The sequence below is a fragment of the Motacilla alba genome, chromosome 1A (genome assembly GCF_015832195.1).
Source record: "Motacilla alba alba isolate MOTALB_02 chromosome 1A, Motacilla_alba_V1.0_pri, whole genome shotgun sequence".
Taxonomy (NCBI): domain Eukaryota; kingdom Metazoa; phylum Chordata; class Aves; order Passeriformes; family Motacillidae; genus Motacilla; species Motacilla alba.
Genome location: NC_052031.1, coordinates 9,815,682 through 9,821,681, shown reverse-complemented (window position 1 = coordinate 9,821,681; position 6,000 = coordinate 9,815,682).

Genomic DNA, 6,000 nt, shown 5'->3' with positions numbered 1-6,000 from the left:
TCATCACCCGCAGGTTACTGTCCACACTGCATAAAGGCAACTTTAGCTGTTCATCTCTGCAGGCTCTTTCACCTTTCTGGTAGGAGACTTAAAAGCTCTTGTAGAAAATTAAGATATGTTACTTCTATCCATAAATTCTTCATATTGGAAGCTGTAAATCTCTTTTGAACTATATCATCTTCCAATCAGTCTGGCACAAGGAGTTTCTTTGATTTACAGAAATATGCTGGTAACCAAGGAAAATAGACAGGAATATGCCAATTCTGTCTATAGTATAGGTGCAACATGCTTATTAAAGCCCACACAAAAAGAAAACATCTTGAGCATAGTAGAGTGGGCCTGATTTTTTCTCCACCAGTTGCCATCTGGTTGCATTGGCATAGTGTTTGTGATCATCAATGCTAGATGCAGGTCTGCACTCAGTGTGCCAAACCAGTCCCTCCTGCTCACACTGGACTGAGAAATGTGATGTTAAATAAAACACTTCACAAGCAACAGAGTCTGGTACATAACAGTTTAATGAGTTCCCAATTAAATCTAAATTTAAAGCTTTTTGTTTATCCTGGCCATGCTCAGAGGCTTATCAAAGCAGTTAAAATCATAATAACTAAAGTAAACTTAAATTATTTCATTTGTGTTGCTTCTGAATCCTTAATTGAGCCCATTATGCTTTTTAAAAAACTGTTATTTCTTTCTCCGGAAATTTTTAACACTTAATTTGCCACTATTATTTAGTCACAATGACAGAACAGAGTCAGGACATGTATATTTCTTAACAGTGGTGTTAATACCACCTCAAAATACTCCCAAATTCTCCAAAATCTCCAATTTCTTCAGCTTCACATATTAAAAAACATTGCTACTGGTTTCAATTTTATACTACTGGAACTCATCCTGTCTTACTTCTCTTCACAGTTTTTCCTAGTATGACACTGAAAATGCATTTAAGATGCAGACAAGGTTCTTAAGATTCTTAAACAGCTATTTAGTTTGCAACTCAACCCCATTTTTTGCTATAAAATACCATACAGCTGGATGGGCTGAGGTGCTGCTTTGTTACTAAACTAGCAGCGGCTGAATGCTGACAGTCACAGAAATCACAGTAATAATTCCTGCTTCATTTTGTTTGCAGGCTTGCATTACACACGTTGATGTGGTAGAGATTTGTCTCAGTTTCATCTACTGAATTTCTTCATCTGAACCCCATTTATTTGGTAAAAATGTCCTGGATGTATAGGAGATGCTGAGATCTGCCAGGTCTCTGAGTTTAACTGAGCCACCTCAGATATGCATGTAACAGAGGCAGGCAGAGGAGAGCGCACTGCCAATGTCACTCCAACATCACCTTCAACTGCAAGTTAAGCACAACAGGCCTGGGTTTGTTTTGGGTAAAAGAAGTCCATAATTGAGATCTCTAAATTAAACACCAGTTTTTTGGTGATAAACAGACAGAACTGGTTGTCTTGACTATAGGTGTAATGCGGGACTTCTTTGTCATGCAGATTTGACCCATGTAAATTCCTAATGTTATGTCAATTTAATCTGTCTTTTTTTTTTTTTTTTTCTGCTATTGCCATTGATAGGAATAAGAAATTCTTTTATGTTTTTAAAAATTGCCAATTTGGGGATTCTAAGTGAGATGGGAGTCATCTCTACTCTAGGCCTATTGTTGTATCTTAAGGAATTAAATTGCATCTACAATGGTCTTACATCAATTTATAGCCAATCTACCATTGATTTCAATAACTTGGTCCATTACAGCATCTTTGTTTAACACACTCTTTTTGTCAGTAATTTCACTATTTAATATTTCATGTAACTGTCTAAGAGCAATAGAGCAGAAAGCCACTCGAGGCATAGTTTTGCTATTTATCTCCTTTTCTCTTTCTGCCTTCCTTTTCCTTGTGTCTCCTTGTTCCATGTCAAAAGACTAATTTATGAGCAGACTCTGAGTCATGTCTGGCCTGTTGATTTATTATTGAGCAGTGTTGAAATAAGACTGTCCATTGTGCATTTTCATCTTGGTGAATGACAAGCAGTAGCTGATTTTAATATATTAAAATTCCTCATTTTCTGCAAGTCTGCAGGTCACAATTGTTTTAAATTTCCTATCATAATTTGTATTCCTCTACATCACATCACCTCTTCTTCTCAAATATGGTATACTATAATCTTAAATCATTTTCTTAATGACAAGAGGTATGAGAACAGAGGGAAAAGACTAAAATAGTTATAATTACTAAAAATCCAATTATGCAAACAGGGTTTAGTAGTAGTCTCTTGTTTAGGACATAGCTTAAGGAATTTAAATATATCTGTGTAAAAATGTTATGTGAATCAGAGTTGGATAAAGGAATCTTTGTTTTCTATTTCCCACTTCTTTAGATTGTTACTGTTACATCATGTGTTATATGCCAAATGTGACACACTTTAAGTATGCTATTCTTTGTTATGCAAAATCGTGTTAGCCTTCATGATTTTTATACATGCACAGGAAATTGTAATTTAAGCTAAAGATCTATGAACTTTGAAACATAGCAATGGGCAGTTGTAAAGGATCCATGTAAATCACCTTTTCCTAACCTCAGAAACCAGCAGATGCTATAATTTTTATGTTCAGATCAGTAAAGTACCCTCAGACACAAAAATGCCATGAAAGAAAGGTCTGTGATGTATAAGAATCCCTTACACTGACTGCATTTCCAATGTGGCTGTGATCTATTCTCGGGGAGCATTTATATGAGGACATATGATGTACTCTTTTTTCTCACATTTACTTAGTGAAGCACTTAAGTAGTTAAAATTAATCATCTAACTGAAATCAAAATATCTACACTGTGAGATTATACATGGATTTGAGAATGGATAAATTAACTAAAGTCTCTGTCTTTTTATATTCTATCCACTTTTGTGAGGCTGTGATGCATTCACACAGAAGAGACAGGCTCAGGACAGCATCTCTGGATTGTCTGATGTACTATTTTGGCAAAGTCCATATTATGTGGACTACATAATAAGGATCTGGAATTCACAAGAAGCCATCAAACAAGCTCAGCCATCATGTTTTACTAGTGTGTTATCCTCTGTTTCAGTTTTACCCATGTTGACATTTTAATAATATATCAAAATGTGATAAAACACAATAAAATGTGCTCATCTCATTCAGCACATCTGATTTTGACAGTTGCCAGCAATATTTTTAATTCCTCTGCCAGAAGTTTTGATTGCATATAAGGGTGGAAAAAAATTAAAACTGGTCCTCCAGGGAAGAATGAGATTTTTCTGCTTGATGACACTCGAAACTGAACTTCACAAGACTCTAAGCAATCTCACCTATCTTTGACGTAAACCACACTTCCTGCAAACACTTAGACTAGATGATTTTCAGATATTTCTCCCAAGCTAAATTGCTCCAGGGCTTTGTCATTCTCTTTCAGTGTTCATTCTATGTCATGCCCTCTGTCCTTTCTTTTGCTCCCCGCCAATACAAGAGAAACGCCCTCCAGTTTCTGTAAGACATGCAACATGGAAGAAGATGCAACTGCATCTTCTGATGGAATCCATGGAATTGAGATGCTACAGTCCTTGCTGCTATGTCAGCCTTTTCACTTCTGCAAGAAAACTTGCCAGGGAAGAAAGGATATTCTAGAGGAAGAAGGAACATCCTTTCATCTAAACTTGTAGCTTTTGTGTTTCCTGCTCATTAATGTCCTGTACTCTGATACTCCTTCTCCCTTCCCTCTGTTTTCTTCTGGGATTGTTATCTTCTTCATGATTTTCTAATTTTTTTAATCCCTCAAGCAACAGACAAACAAACAAATTTGAAATTTCCCCTGTACTTGCTATTCCTTTGTCTTCTCATTGCATAGAGTTCTTAGGGGCTTTTCCATAATAATGTTACTTTCACAATATTACTCATGTTACAATAGTACCTTTGAAGTTGTGTTAGCAGATAAATTCTTTATGTTGTTTGTTAGGAAGAAGACCAAATTCAGAATAATAGACAGAATATAGTTTAATATTCTGCAAGTATTTGTAATTTTTGTTTAAAGCTAGACAGTAAACCATTTTTTTTTGTATTAGGCTACACATTTTATTGTAATTTTGTGAGTGAATTAGTAGAGAAACAGATGGATGTGATTTATGGTATTCTGCTAGTGCATGCTCTTTTCCCAGTGGGTCTTAAAGATTTGCATTATGCAGAAGAAAGACTAAACCCCAGATATTTTATTTTCTTTAATTAATAAAAAGTCCCTCCATTATATCCCTCAAGCAATTTGGGTTACTCTGTTGTTGACTGAACAGCTAGAATACCCCCAGTCTTCATTCAACTGATTGATGGTTTTAAATTTGAATTAAATTAAAGTAAAAAATTCATTGCAGCTGCTATTTTCAGTAAGGCTGCTTCTCTTTAACACTGTTCTGCACTAATATTAAAACAGTACTGGACCTTCATCAGTCAGTTGTAGACATAAAGATCTATGTGCATGATTCCTTCTTTACGCTGACTCCACATCTGAGCTTATGAAAATTACAGAAAAGAGAGCCACCATATAGGATCACCAAACTCAAATATGCACAAGATAAGGGGAAGAATTGGAATATATAATTGTGTGATAAATAATGATTCTGTTTTCTTGGAGAATAAAAAAGGTAACAACAAGGATAAAGAAGGAACAGACAGCTTTATTCTCTCAAGGTGATGAACTTTTAAAGTATTAGGGTAAAGAAAAAAATTGAAGACTCTAATTTATATAATTTACATATAAATAATATTAAATTTTAATAACTGTGAAAAAGGGGAGAAAAAGAGAAATGACACTATGAATAATTAGGAGTATGAAGACAGGACAGTTGTACTTGTCATCTTCAGAGGGAAATGAAGAACATGTTTTGAACTTCTGAAGGATTCAGCTTGTTTTTACTATATGAGATTGACTGACTGAAAAGAATTTACTTATATAATACTGCATTCAGGAGATAAAAAGGAGACATTATATACCCACATAATACAAGAAAGGATTGAAGAGAAAACACAGGAATAATGAAAGCAACTACTTAGATATCTCACATGACAGATCTTTTACAGATTAGAAGTTATCTAATGTCTTATGCACAAGACGTTTATATTTAATCTATAGAGTAAGACTCTTGAGTGTAAAGACTCCCAATGTTTTTTACCAGGCTAAAAGTATGATTCTTAAGGTGCCTGCCTTTCAGAATTATACATATTAACACAGTAGCATTATTTTAGATTTATACTACAGTGAGAGAGGAGGTATTTTGAATGAATTTAGTAAAGATAAACGTGGTTCTGTCAAATCAATTAAAAATTTTGCATGAAATTTTCTTGGTGCAAATATGATTGCTGCTTTAAGTCTTACTTCTTTGTTTTTCAGGTTGTTACCTTTTCTCATTTTTTTTTTTCCTGTTGTAGGAAGAGAAAATTCCCTGAGTTTATGAAATAATAGCCATTTTTAACAGTCTTCAGTTGTATTAGTCAAAACTAAAAAGAAAACAGCAAAAAGAAAAAAATTTTGCTCATATGTATGTTTTCTGATTTGGTGCAATTATACATGGTTTATAAATATAATAAATAATAAAAAAACCCCATTAAAAACAGCTGCTCATTGTTATTTCAAGCAAATTTCCTGATCAGGGTCAGCAGGATAGATCAAGACAGGTGTTTCAAAAAGCACCTACCTCTAGAGCTTTTTATAGATCATTAATTCACTTGAATATTGCACTGGCAACTTTATCAATATAAATTTTTCTCTGCAAACATGTACTTTTAAAGATAATTAGTTTTTTATGAAAGAAGAAGTCATTTTCTACAGGAAGTCAGTAACCATAAATCACCAGAGCTGCATTTCAAGCATTAGTTCTTCCCACTTGCTCAGTCACCATATGGCACCACACACTGTGCTGAAAGATAATCACTTTATTGTTGGCTGCGTTTTTAATCAGCTACATCTCATACTGTTTTGTTAAACATTGCCT